The 15472-nt window shown below is 46.3% G+C and overlaps 1 protein-coding gene across 2 annotated transcripts in view; it reads right to left on the bottom strand.

Annotated features, from left to right (window-relative positions):
- Positions 1–15472, bottom strand: part of MYRIP (myosin VIIA and Rab interacting protein) — a 1334264-nt gene that overhangs the window by 455456 nt on the left and 863336 nt on the right. The window lies entirely within an intron of this gene.

The raw sequence follows: 15472 nt of genomic DNA, 5'->3' as shown, positions 1-15472 counted from the left end.
CTACTTAAGAGTTAGACAATTTTACCATGTTTTAGGGGATAGAGAATATAGCCATGGGACTTGATAGGAGTGTCACAGTGCGCAGAGTTAAAAAAAAAAAAAAAAAAAAAACAGAAGCATGAGTCCAAAGAAACGAGGTGACAATGCAAAAAAGGCACTTCCCACAAGGAGCCACTGTCTGCCCAACCCTGGACTTAATTTAACATGGGGACAGCCTGTGGCATCTTGTCTGGAGGCTCATAGACAGCTGACAAACTATAAGCAACTGTCAGCAGCCGGGGCTCAAGCAAAGACGGCAAAGAGGACACCTTCGAGGGATGAGGGAGACCATGGACTAGGGGATAAATGGTGCACCCTGAGTCATAGTCCTTTATTTTTATGTATCTCATATCAATTTGTAACGACTTTAATACTAAAAGGATCATAAGCATAACTAATAGTTAACATTTGTACACAAGTTTTCAACTATCTTTGAAAAGTATAAAATCAGACAGCCTTCATTTGATATGATTAATTTGTGCTCCGAGTCTTACAGTGCAGGTTTTGTGTGACAAGACGTAGAGTAGAGATGCTAATTATTAGAGAAGTATGTTAACTTTTACTCATCAAGAGAATCATGGCACACGCTAAGCTCCCACAGAAAAGGATTGTTTTGCATCACAACTTACAAAGGTGCACACTTGTTGCAGGACAAAACATTTAGATTTGCGTTCCAAGTCTACCTTGGAAGATGTAATGTTTCAGGCTAGAAACGACATCTCTTTTAGTATAACACAATCGGTGATCTTGATATAGGCATGGGAATTCCCACTGACACAGGCAATTAAAGTGTACGATATCAGTTAAAGCTACATGGGACTGCAAGCATGGACGTCAATTCACCAAAATGCCAAGGGTAGCAGAAGTGACATCACACGCCATTTCATCTTTACTTTCACCCACACACACATGCTTTCCCATACATACACATTCACTCATACACAGACTCTTTTTTACATAAGGACACTCCCACCCACAAGCACGCAAACAACATACTTTTAAAAGTGTTTTTTACTTACCTCAGCTACCAAGGAGGGTCACTAACTGTTCTCTATTTTTTATTACACTAATAGTGAATTATATATTATTCACTATCCGTGTAATAAAAAAACTGATTGAAAGCGAGGAAGTGGAGCCCAAAGCATCGTTCATAAGAATGAGCTGCCCCATTGTTCCTGGCACTGATTTTGCCACCTCTGAGGCCAGGGGTCGCAGAGGCAGTGCCAGGAGTCGCAAGGGGCAAGTTGGGGGCGCAGCTGCGACCCCTGGCGACTCCTAAATGAAGTCCATGAATGCAAGGTAGAATCTGCATTTTTGTGGCAATTGTAGACGAGTGATTCATGGAAATAACAGGGTGATATTAGCAACTACAAATCTTTTAATTAAAAATGAAATACTGTTTTCATGAAAATTTTGCGCTTTTGTCAGGGGACATTGGGGAGCTTGTGTGGAGGCATAATCTACATCGATTAAGTATTAGACATATTTCGTGATATTATCAATACAACTGAATGAGGCCTGACTCGTCATGACTGGCATATAACCTTTCTGTTCTGTGGACCTGTAACTTAATATATTAACTCATTTATACTTCTATAGGCCCCGGTGATACTATATAATGGACTGGGATTGTGAGACTTCTATGAATGTTAATTTGCCTTGGCAAACCGATTCTATTTATAACACATGAATGAGAATCAAGTTGAAATAGATAGCATGGAAACATAAAAATATGGGACGAGTGCAATTGAGTAGCAACTTGTGAGCATCTAAATCGCAAAAGAAATGTACTATTGATCCAGACGTTTTTAACATTTTTTGGGGGTGGGTAAACCTCCAAGGCCTCTAGGGGGGGACTTGCCTACTTGAAAACATTGGAATTTTCATGAGGTGTTTCCCAAATATGTTTTATGTATTTTTGTAATAGAGTATTCATTATACCTGCTAATGTGACTAATCCTTAGCATTGACCTTTCTTTCCAATATTAACTTCAAGACTTATTTTCAACACAATAACTTTTTTTAATGAATTATTCTTTTGCACATTTGCCTCCTATACCTTAAGATAAACAATAATCAAGAAAGTTTGTGTTCTCATAATTTTTTTAATCAAAACGTTCTATTGATTTTACAGTAATAAACAATAAACTACCAATTACAGAAGTGGATGGGCACTTCAAACTATGAAGAAATACAAGACACCCCTCCACTACTGAAGACCCTCTCGTAAACATTCCTGATATGGCAATCCAGTAATAACCCTCTTCACCCCCTCTAAACAGCCGGAGTCCTGAATACACGTATTTCCTTATTAAGTGATCACTTCAGTCTTTGGCTCGGCTTAAGGCATATTCATTGATAGTGTGCTCAGTCTTGCCATATCCTGTTGTACTTGTGTGGACAGCCTGTGCAATGTGTATGGGACGTAGTAACCCTAGGCAGTGTTCTAGTCCCCTCTTCCAAACCTCCAGCGGTGGTGCCTAGTTGTGCTTCCAGGCTTTTGTGATAAACCATTTGGCTTGTGCATGGACGAGCCACAGCTAGCCCACTTGTATCCATCACTATCTATGTCTTCAGTGATGTGAAGCAGAGCAAATCTAGGGTCCCTAGGGAGCCTCCACCCAGAACCCCCTCCAGATATGCCACAACCCTCCCAGAAACCTTGTAGTTTATTGAATTTCCGAATTGTGTGCATAAAATCCCCTATCTCTATATTGCACCATAAGCAGAGGCCAGCGACACGCTCCATCTTATACAACCACTTTCTCTTGTAAAATAAACCTAATATCGATACTTTAACTGTTTAATGCAGTATTGGGTTGCAATGCCCGCCTTGTTTGGGGGTGCCAGCACCTCCTGCCATTCAACATCTTTGAGTGGGCCTAGGTCCCCAGTCTAAGATTCTTGCAGGCACCCAAAGGAGTCTGGCATATTGACCGAAAGTAATTTGTAGATCACCAAGATTCTGTGGGCAAAGGGAGACACTAAAAACACCTTGGTCTCCAGTGGCCAGTACTCAGGTATGTTCCACGAAGATGAGATATATGGGATGCGTGCATGTCTATTTTGCAGGCAGCAATGCATTTGACTGTGGTGGAGGGCATATTCATCTTGGAGTTCCAGGAAGGATTTTATCAGGCAGCATCAAAATTGACTACAGGGGAGGGCATATTTGTCTTGGAGTCCCAGGGAGGATTTGAACATAGTGAAATGAAGCAGGCCCCCCAGCTTAGATTAGAGTCCCAGACCCTTTGTCGGTCCTCTGTCATACCCCTAGGTATGGAAACCCCACTTTGAGAATTCACAGACCTTCTAACCCATGACTTGTGCAGGGGCATGCCCCGATCGGTAAACTGATGACTGGCCTCATTCACTTGCAATGTGGAGAAATCCACAATGATAGGCAGGATTTGCAAGGTACACAGGCCAGACAATTGTGGCTCATCCAAGAATAGGAACATATCATCCACATAGAGAGAGGTGCTGACCACCCCTCCAGGGGCCCACTCAAAGCCCCAAACCTGAACATCTACACTTAGCCATTTTCCAAGATGTTCAATGCAAAAGCAAAATGTAGTGGACGCATTGGGCATCCCTGTCGTGTTTCCCTCTTCACCTGGAAAGTTACAGAGACTGCATCTCCTACTCAAACCCACAGGCAGCCCATTTCATGGATGAAAGGGGTGCTCCAATCTATGGACACTTGTCCATAACTCACACCTTTACGAAGTACTATGCCTACCCGTTTGAGCAACCAATGCAATGTTTTACTCCTCTTGTCCCCCCCATTGGTAGATGGCGCTGCATGCCAAGCTATGCAGTCCTCCCCTCATTTAGCAATGTTTGTTGTAATATCGATTGTGTGTGTAGTAAGTCTCCACGGAGACATGGATCAGCATACTCAATGCACAATGAACTTCTCTAGATGTGTCATCTCGTGTTGCGTCTGTCTCTATAGGCTCGTTCTATAGCTAATAATCTCACCACTTACAGTATCCTTATGTGCCTCCCACAATGTCCCCGGTAAATGTATCGTTCTGGTATTAATCTCTAGATTATCTCTGTATAGCTTTAAAAGTCTGGGTCTTGTAGCATCAAGCTGACAGTTTCTCCCTCCTACTCCAAGTCCTATCCTCAGCACCACTTCCACTGGAAAGTGGTCTGAGAGGCCACATGACAGGATGCGGACATCCTTCGCTCTCAAGCTCTCCTATTTGTGCATAAAGAAAATGTTGATCCAAGAGAAGCCCTGTGGGTCCATTAGAAAAATGTATAATATCTGTCATTGGGGTGGCAGAGTCTCCAAGCTTCTACCAGGCCCATGTCTTCTAAAAAGCGAGCTAAAGGTGTCTGCCCGATCCATCTCTCCCCTGCCCCAGATGAATGCTACAGCAATGCATCAGCAGCTCACCACCTAGTATCCACGAGCCCCTAGGGAGTCCTAGTATTACCTCACAAAGGGTTTTGAAGAAGTTAGAAGATAGCAGTAAAGGCCTCGCTAGCTGTATATTGATGGAAAGATGCGGCCATGATTCAGGCTCTTCGCATGCATATTTCCCTACCCTGGATTCATACTCTTTTTTTATTATACTTATAACGGTAAGACTTGAAAAGAGGTATTCAACATTATTGTATTATTGCCGGTAGGCAGTCCTTATATTTTCCCTTCCTTTGCAGATTGGTGCACTGTGACAACTCTACTTAATGAATAGAAGATTGTTGGCTCATTCCTTGTCGCCTTGCAGTATTTCATTCCATTGTTTGGCACTTCTGGTGAAGTCTTTCTAATTGTGGTTTCATATTGACTAGTCTGTTTTAGTATCTTCCTTGTTTGGCTCAAGGTTGATTGAATCTTTAGCATTGTTTGACACCATTATTTGGTCTCTTGGGTAATTGTTATTGGCTACTTTGTGTTTCTTCTTGACACAACCTGGGCTCCTTGCTGCAGTATTAACATCATGCCTGTCTTTGCATGCAATTTGGACCCTTAATAATTCTCTCAGTATGGGCACACCTTTTGTATGTAGACAGTGTACTCTTTTAAAATGGTTGGTCTAACCATATATATTTTTCTCTCCCTTCTTTTCCCTTCCCCACCCTTCCTTTTGTTTGTCTCTCCTTCTTTTTTCTTTCTTTGTCTTTTTCCTCTCTTTTTTCCCCAGCAGGCATATCATTGTAATACTTGTCCTCAGGTTGAATGGTTTTGTCCTGAAGATGATCCCACTCATTTTGGTTTAGGGATCGAAATGTTGCATCAACAATTGTACCTTGACTCACAATATTAGCTTTTGATGTATGAGTATAGGTACCAGGTAATGACACAATCTACGTTATATTTCTGTGTCTCTCTTATAGTTACTTGATTTTGCTATAATACATTGTTGTCATTTTCTATGAGACAATATGGTGCATCGAAGCATAACTTTCTTGTGGATATGTAATGACACCTTTATGAGAAATAGCCTGTTTGGAAATCATATTTTCCTTTGTGATTGTTTTGTATCTCATCGAAATATTTATATATTCCGGCCTATCTCCCTGCTCCCCTTCCTGGCAAAAGTCATTGAGAAGGCTGTCAACAGACAACTAACCTGCTTCCTCGAGGGAGAACTGCACCCTGGACCCTTCCCAATCCAGATTCCGCAGCAATCACAGTACCAAAATTGCTATCATCGCTGCCACCGATGACATCAGAACCATACTGGACCACGGCGAAACCGCAGCCCTCATCCTCCTGGACCTCTCGGACGCGTTCAACACCATCTGCCACCACACCCTACGCTCACACCTCAGCAATGCAGGAATCTGCGACAGAGCCCTGGACTGGGTCACCTCCTTTCTTGACAGCAGAACCCAGAGAGTGCGCCTCTCCCCATTCCGCTCGGAGGCCACCGAAATCATCTGCGGCGTCCCTCAGCCCTACCCTCTTCAACGTCTATATGGCCCTGCTCCCTAACATCGCCCGATCCCACAACCTCAACATCATATCACATGCCAATGACACCAAGCTGATCCTCTCCCTCACCAAGGACTCTGCCAAGACCAGCCTCCAAGAAGGAATGAAGGCCATCACCGAATGGATGAAGAGCAACTGCCTCAAACTCAATTCCGACAAGACGGTAGGCCTCATCTTCGGCTCCACCACCTCCGCATGGGATGATGACTCCTGCTAGCCTGCGACTCTCGGAGTCGCTCCGACTCCTACCGACCACGCACGCAACCTAGGATTCATCTTGGACTCCTCATTATAAATGACCCAGCAAGTCAACGCCACCTCCTCCTCCTGCTTCAACACCCTCCACATACTCCGAAAGATCTACAAATGGATACTCACTGAAACCAGAAAAAAAGTCACCCAAGTCCTCGAAAGCAGCAAATTGGACTACAGCAATGCCCTCTATGCAGGAACCACGGCCAAACTCCAGAAGAGGCTTCAATGCATCCAGAATGCCTCCGCACACCTCATCCTGGACATCCCCCGCCACTGCCACATCACCGACCACCTGAGAAACCTGCAGTGGCTCCCAGTCAACAAGAGAATCACCTTCAAACTCCTCACCCACACTCAGAAAGCACTGCACAGCACCAGACCAGAATACCTCAACAGACGACTCTCCTTCTACACCCCGAACCGCCATCTCCGCTCAGATGACCTCACCCTCGCAACCATCCCACGTGTCCGCAGAACTACAACCAGCAGTAGATCATTCGCCCACCTCACTGCCAAAACATGGAACACTCTTCCCATCCACCTGCGCCAAACCAAAGACCTCCTTACCTTCAGGAAACTTCTCAAGACCTAGCTGTTCGAGCAGTAGCAGCACCCCCCCCTACTCCCCACCTCCTCAGCATCTTGAGACCCTCACAGGTGAGTAGTGTGCTTTACAAATTCCTGATTGATTGACTGATGCACAATAAATCATTATCATTGTTTATTTTTCACATAGGATCACTAGTGGCACATAGGATTCGTTGTAATTCTATGCATTTATTGATAGAATATTGTTTTGTGAGGGACCTTTGTGCAGTTTGATACCCCTGGTCTTCCCAGATCTGTGGGTTCCCTTGTTAACTGACCTCAATTCCATCTTCATGTCATGCCAAACAGCAGCCTAACACCTATTAATATTTTTGTATTTTCATATTTTATGGACAATGTCATAGTTAGGCTCTGTACATCAGCAAACTGAGGCCCAGCCTTTCAGTCTTCAGCCTCAGTGGTGACCAGTGCCAATTAGGTAAAACTGTGTTGTAATGTAGATTCAGCCTAGCTTCCCTCAGCCATTTTTCATGGTGCCAGAGAAGTTCACCCAAATCTTCATCAGAATATTTAATGAACAGTCCGCAATCCCAGCAGATTCTTAGGTGATTGGCAGTGTGTTGTGATAAACAATGTTCCATGGGGAAATCATATATACCTGATACAGTGGCCTTGTTTGTTCCCTCCCAGGTACATAGGCAAAGAATGGGAGATTCGGTTAGATTCAGACCACATGTCTTCAATCATGAGTATACCTTTATCCTTCCAAAATTCCCAGGATATTGTCAACCCATTGATGATGATCGCCCCGTTCTGCCAAATAGATAGGCAAATATGATGCAGACTATGGTCAGTACTATAGTGTGCGTCCTCCCCCACGCATAAGACAGAGTGGAGAACAGATTTTGATCTCTCCTTCACCCCAGAACTTTTATATGTGGCTGATTTAGTCTTTTTTGTGGAATGGGAGTGGCCCTCTCAATAGAATTCCACAATGCTGTATCACTAAATGAGGGAAGTATATATTTTGCTCAGGAGTTGATAAGTAAGCCAACAAGACTCCACATGCCTTAGCTGTAATCACCAGATTCAGTAAATGTCTTCAATGCCTTCAGCCTGGGTTTGGCACCACCTTGAATGAAGGCCTTTATAATCATAGCAAATTAGATGTCTATTTTTTAAATTACCAGCGCAAAAACAATTACATTTGGGCGCCTCAGTCTTCTTAATTATTTTGATCTTCCCCTACAATGTAGATCTGTACACAATCTATCCAGGAGCAGTGTCAGGTTATGCTGCATTAGGTTGTCCTGCATTAGGTTTTCACCCACTCTTCGGAGACACTTACTCTATACAGTATGAGCTTTAGGAGAAATTACCTCCTTATGGAGAGGATCAAGAAAATAAAGCTTGTGCAACCTAAAAAAACTTTTCAACAAGTTTTTATCTTATGAATGCCCAATTAGATCCTATCACTTTTCAGCCTCTTTATGTGATTATTATGCTGTAAAATACTCCTTTAGGTTATATTTTTCATTCTTTCCATTGCTCAGTTACCCTTTGTACATGTTCAGATTTACACCTTCACAGAAACATTTAGGCCATCATTACGACTTTGGCGGTCTTTATAAAAGACCACCAAAGCCGCTGCAGCCAGCAAACCGCCAGTGCTGATGGTATGCTGCCTGCCCTATTAGTAGTTTTCTGGTGGCCAGCGGGCAAAATCAGCGTTTCCGCCCGCTGGCCCAATGGAAAACTCACCACAACATTGATGCCGGCTCATAATCGAGCCAGCCGCAATGTTGTGCGTTGGGTGCAACAGCACCTGTCGTGCATTTCACTGCCTGTAATTTGGGAAGTGGAATGCGTGACGGGGCTGTCGATGGAGGCCCCCGATACCCCCTTTCCACCAGCCTTTGCATGGCAGAAAAGGGACTTATAATCCACAGAGCAGTGCTGCCCTGGCAGATTGTGACCTCTTAACCCGGCAGGCGGCAACCTGGTGGTGCCTGCGGTTGCACCGTGGCCCATCTGCCATAGTCATAATAGGGTGATCGGACCGCCCTGTCTGTGGCGGTCCGACTGCGATCGCGAATGTGGTGGTCTTGGGAGCGCCACACTCATAATGAGGGCCTTAGTGTTGGGACAAATTTGCACAGTCGCTTAGAAGTCCTGGCTACATGAGCACATTCACTCATTAACCTTTGGTGCATGTATCAATAAGCCAGATTACTTACTAATCTCAGTGAGCATTCAGATTTGCCTCATTACTTACAAAGCCACAGTATGCATTCAAATTTTCAGAATCTCTCAATCTTTAAATGCCTTTTTAGATGTTCACCATAACTTGGTAATAAAGTATACTCAGAATATAAAAAGGGGGATTTAGATCGTGATATATGAAGGGAGCACACAGAAGAGGAAATACATATGAACACATGAGGGAGGATAACACCAACCCAATGCTTTTAGTCATTACTCTTCCTAGATTGATCTGTTCAATGTCATTCATTCACATATTGCTTCCACCCACCACAGCATGATACTGTATGTTGCAATGGGCATCTTTTATTCTATTGCACTGTGAGTGATGCCAAACCCATTTAGGCTATTTGGTCCAAGTTGGATGTTGGGGGTTTAATATTTATCTTTATCAAACTCGCTGTTAGTAACAGATTGTAGCTTTTTTAACACATGCACACCTTCTGTTTTTAGGTGGCATTTTTAAGAAAGTTAGAGTAATATGTACACACTATGCCAACAACCTCCTAGATCTCCGTTCTTGACCAGACAGTTGCTGCACTCAAGTACGTATCCAAGGATACAAAATGACTGAAGGGTGTAAGTGTAGGAGGGTACAGCTATAGGGGCAGAGTGAGAGCCCTTCTCCTTAGACTCAATTAGGACCATGAGAATCTATAAATAAATAAATAAAAAATAGGGGTTGCGGTCATCCATGAGCACAAACCACACCAGCCACTATGAAGGCCGCTCTGCACTCAACTGGGGGCCAAACTAGCGCTGTTGACTTCTAACCACTGCAGCTCACCTTTTTAGGACGTGGGGAGAGCAGTCAAGCTAAGTCTGCAGTCTGAAATCAAGTCATGGGCTAATCCTAGTCAAGTCGAGGTGAACCATAATCATGGACTAATCCGGAGTAGCCAACTAGCCCAGATCCACCAGACATTGAAGTCTACTTTCCCCTTCGCTTACATTTCTTGGCTAGGGGACCTTTTGCATATTATGCAGCTCTCAGTGCTCCGGCTGCCAAATGCTCCCTCTGCCTTCTTCCTCCACTTCAAGACCCCACTGGTGGAAATCACCAAATTGGGTGCCACAGAGTACTGTAGAGAAACCGTACAGGTCCCACGGAGGTTCCACTGTCCTGTGCGCTACTCAAATCAGCATGCTGCTGACTTCAGACTAAAAAACGCTCAAAAAATAGTCTACCAGCACGCTGCTGTGCCTTCGCCTCCAGGCCCCAAGAGCCATAAGAGCAAATGCTCAATTGCAACTGGCCACCAACAGTAAGCGAGCACTCAGAAGGATACTTGTCTGTTCCGCTTCTAATTCTGCACCTTCCTGCAAGTGGAAAGCTAGGCGCTGCATGCCTGCCCCACCTGCCTCAGTGACTGCTGCTTTCTGCCTGCTACTGACTACACCCCTGCCTCTTCTTCACCCCAACACTGAGCTTGACTCTAGCTGACTTTGTGTTTGTCATTCTAGTCTTTCACGTCACCTTTGAGCTGCAGTCTGTTCCTCAGAAAACCACAGGGCAGGAGAACTGCAGGGATAGAGCAAGCAGGGCAGGGCTTGGGAACCAAATGCAGGTCTGGAAAAACGCTCTATGCAGCCTTCATCTCCTCATGCCATCTCTCCTTTTCCAGCCATCCATTCTGTCGTTTTCTCTCCACCTTCCCACACCCTCTCTTTCCATTTCTCTTGAAGTTGTCCTATTACTGTTAACCTTACGAGCTGGAGAATGCGACAGAGGCACCAGGAGCCTTCCTGGGCTCTCAAAACCAGCCTCCAGTGGCATTAGACCACCGGGGAAATGCCAGGCCGAATAAAAGGTCTTTCCACCCATGACATCAACTTTCAATAGAAGGGTGGTGTCTAGTGTGTTTGTAAGCCAATGGCTGCCTCCAAACGTGTCACTGCTTCCAAAGGTGTTACTCCTGGTACAGTAGGTAAGAAAGAACCAAACGATGTGAGTTTATGGTTGGACCAGGTTAGTTCAAGTGTGGAAATGAACAGCGCCAGACTGCAATTTGCCAAAGTAAAGTGAAATATGTTTCCCGCATAATGGGTAGGTCCTATCACCAACTAAGTGAAACTGAGCAAGACTGCATTTTCTTTTGAGCATCGTGGGATGAGTTTTCGCCTGTCTGCAATTTAAAGTCTACCAACATATTTAAATTATATCAGTTGTCAAACAAATAGATGTCAAAAGAAGAAAGAAAATGGTGCAAACTGCCCGGGCGTCCACTGATCATGCTTCCATTTTCTTACGATAATGGCATTACTCCTAGTCCTACTCCCTCGCCTTCCTTTTAACCAATGAGGCCTCCCGCCTCCCCTCTAGACCCTCCCTTCCCCTTTCAAAACCCCCCCCCACCCTTATCCCCTCCTGTACAAAAACCAAGCCCAAGCTGCAACTCGGACAGTCCGTACCGGGAGGGTGGGAGGGAACGGAAAAGGAAGGCGAGGGAGTAGGACTAGGAGTAATGCCATTATCGTAAGAAAATGGAAGCATTACCTCCCGTCCCTCCCTCGCCTTCCTTTTAACCAATGAGACATAGCAAGAAAACACACAGGAGACGGACATCGAGTTGCAAGACCTTTATTTAATATCCTGCACCAAGAACATCCCAAACATTATCTCATAGAGGATAAGACCCGGTGACCTAACACCGACTCCAAACTACCCAAGTCCGACAGCCTATAATGACGCACAAACGTCGAAGGAGAAGCCCAAGTGGCGGCCCTGCAAATTTCCACCACGGAAGTCCCCTGAAGCTCCGCCACCGTAGCCGCCATGCCTCTGGTAGATCTCCCCTGAATCCCTTGAGGAGGAACCACCTCTTTCAAGGAATAGGCCAACAGAATTAAAGATCGAACCCACCGACTCAAGGAAGCCGTGGAAGGTTTCTCACCTTTGCGAGCCGGACCAAAATTAACAAACAGTGAATCCCCTTTACGAAAAGGAGCCACCACCCGCAGATACTCCAACAAAACCCTGCGCACATCCAACGAATGCAAACGGACCTCCTCCCTTGAGGAGGGATTCGGACAAAATGAAGGAAGGATGACCTCCTGCCGGGAATGGAACGAAGAATTGACTTTAGGAATAAAGGAAGGTACCGGAACCAGAACCACCCGATCGTGAAAAATCTTACAAAAAGGAAAGGAACAAGCCAATGCCCCCAATTCCCCCAACCGACGAGCCGAAGTAATGGCTACCAAAAAGAATGTCTTCAAAGATAGATGGCGCAAATCACAGTCCCCCAAAGGTTCAACAGGGGGCTCCGTCAACACATCCAAAACCAAGGACAGATCCCATGAAGGAAAAGAACGTACCGGGCGAGGAAATAAATTAACAAGCCCTTGAAAAAATCTCGGCATCAAGCGCCCTTCATCCTGAAGATTACGCCATGGTCCTCTGAATGCCTGAATAGCCGCCCACTGCACCCGAAGAGATGCCACTGACAACCCTAAATGAGCACCGTCCTGCAGGAACTGCATCACCTCAAAGATAGAAGCGCAGGTAGGATCTAACTCACGACTTAAGCACCATGACGAAAACACCTTCCACTGTCTACCATAAGAAAGCAAAGTGGAACGTCTCCTCGAAGCCAGCAATGTAGAACTCAAAGCTACCGGCACCCCCAGACCTGTCAATCCCCGTCGTTCAACTTCCAGGCCGTCAAGTGTAACCTTCTCAATGACCCCAATGGGAGGCAGGGAAACTCCAGGGGAGACGGACAAAGAGGCAGAGGCCACATCCTCCCGTCCGCCATCAGCCTCAACAAGGGGAACCAATTCGCCCTCGGCCAAAGTGGCGCAATTAGGACAACCCTGGACCCCAGATCCCTCACACGTAACAGAAACGCCCTGAGTAGTTGAAAAGGAGGGAACGCATACAAAAGGCCCTGCGGCCAAGGACATGACATCCCGTCCACCTCCCATGCTTGGGGACATCGAAACCGGGAGCAGAAGCGATCCACTTTCGCATTCCCTACTGACGCAAACACATCCAGCACTGGAAGACCCCAAAGCCGAACCAGATGCTGAAACAGAGACTTCCGGAGAGAGAAAAGTTGAGAGGAAGGAATCACTCTGCTCAGCCGATCCGCCCGAACATTCACCACCCCCCGAATGTACGTAGCCCTGAGAGAAGGAACCCACTCCTGAGCCCACACAAAAATCTCCCTGACTAGATTGAACAGAGCCCTTGACCTGGTCCCTCCTTGCCGATTGACATAAGCCTTGGCCACTAAGTTGTCTGTGCGAACCAGAACCGCCGAACCCCTCAGGGAATCCTGAAAATGGACCAGAGCCAGGAATACTGCCCGCAATTCGCGCCAATTCGACGACCGACTCGCCTCCCGAGGGGACCAAAACCCCTGAATCTGAGCCGACCCCATCCATGCCCCCCAACCGGAGAGGCTGGCATCCGTCGTCACCACCACGGGTCTCAGAGGCGATAAAGAAACCCCTATCCTCAGGTGGTCTGCATCCAACCACCATTGCAACTCTCTGTGAATCAATCCGGACCCTGGAACCCTGTCCTTCAGAGAACCGGACCCTGGTGTCCACCTTCTCAAGAACCATGTCATCAAGCACAGGAGATGGAAACGTGCCCAAGGAACCAGAAATATCACCGACGCCAAATGACCCTGCAGACGCAACCATAGAAGAGCTCGGGGAGCAGACCGCAACAATACCTTCTTTACCAAAGCCTGTAGGACACCCAACCGTTTTTCTGACACAGTCCCCAACCCAAGAAGAGTCTGAAACCGAGCTCCCAGAAAAACCAGATCCTGGGACGGCACTAAGTCTGACTTCTCCCAATTGATTAAAAACCCGTGGTTTTGTAGGACCCCCAGAACATGGACCACCTGCTTCTGCAAAAGGTCTCGTGATTGGGCATGAATCAAAATGTCGTCTAGATAAGGTTGCAGAAATACCCCTTCTGAATGAAGCAAAGCCACTAGAGGAGCCAGCACCTTTGTGAAAATTCGAGGAGAAGATTTTAGACCGAAAGGCAGAACGCAAAACTGATAATGGTCCTGACCCACAGCAAACCTCAGGAACTTTTGAGAGGATCTTGCCACCGGTACGTGTAGGTAAGCATCCTGTAGATCCAGTGACACCAGAAAGTCCCCGTGTCTGACGAATGGAAAAATAGTCTGAATGGACAGCATGCGGAAATGCACTGTCCTGATCCAGGTATTCACCTCCTTTAGATTGAGCACCGGCCGAAATCCCCCTGAAACTTTCTGCACAAGAAACAAGACCGAATAAGTGCCCTGACCCCGCTCGTCTAGCGGAACGTGGGAAATGGCCCCCTTGACCAGTAAGTCCCGCACTCCGTCCAATAATGCTCTTCTCCGTGACCCCTCTGAAGGCAGAGGTGTGGGACGTACCCCTGAATCTGGAGGAACCACCACAAAATCTATGACATAACCATTGGCCACAATGTCTAGTACCCAATGATCGTTTACACTGTCCTTCCAAGCCGAAAGAAAGTGACTCAGTCTTCCCCCAACCGGCCCTCTGCCAGGCCCACAGTGATTGTCAGGACCCCTTCTTGAAACCACCCCGGGTCGCAGGAGCAGACTTCTTAGGTGAAAAACGCGGCTGAAAACGCCGTTTCCTAAATGAAAAGGATTTAGCATCCCTAGTAGAAGATCTGGAATGTTTCTTCCACCCTTTACCCGAAGAAGAACCCCCTTTATAAGGTAAGGCATGCTTCCGTTCCTTAAAAGCCTTGGAAAGCATGGATGGCAATTGTTCTCCAAACAAGGTACGACCTTCAAACGGCAGTCTCAACAAGGCCGCCTTTTCCCCCGGATCAGCCTTCCAGGAACGCAACCAGAGGGACCTACGAGCCCCAATCAAAGACCCAGATGCCAGAGCCGAAGTACGGACCACATCCGAAGACACATCAGCCAACAATCTGGCCTGCTGCTCCATACCAGCCAGGAGCTCCGAACATTCCGCCCCTTCCTGTACAGCCACCGCCAGTTTATCAAAGTCTTGAACCAATGACTGTGACGCATAAGCAGAATAAATCCCTGCCCTCAGCGCCAGATTTTCCGCAGCAAAAGCCCTCTTAAGACCCGAATCCACTTTACGGTCAGTGGCATCCGTAGGCACACAATCCTCCGGATTGACTGCCGTTTTGCCAATCAGAGTAGCCAAAATAGAGTCCAGGCGTACTGAAGGAGGCAAAACCTCCTCACCCTCAAGTAAGTAAAGTTTCTGAAGGAATCGTGGAACCTGAGCCTTATCCACCTCCTTCCACTCACGAAACACCATATCCCTCACAGGTCCCTGAAAAGGCATGGCAAACTTTGAAGGTGTCTTATATTGAGGAAATAAATGAGAATCCGAGTCTGCAGGTTGAAACACTGGGAAACCCAAATTGTCCCGAACATGTGCCATCAC

The sequence above is a fragment of the Pleurodeles waltl genome, chromosome 10, assembly GCF_031143425.1.
Source record: "Pleurodeles waltl isolate 20211129_DDA chromosome 10, aPleWal1.hap1.20221129, whole genome shotgun sequence".
Lineage (NCBI taxonomy): Eukaryota > Metazoa > Chordata > Amphibia > Caudata > Salamandridae > Pleurodeles > Pleurodeles waltl.
This window is presented reverse-complemented; position numbering and strand designations above follow the sequence as displayed.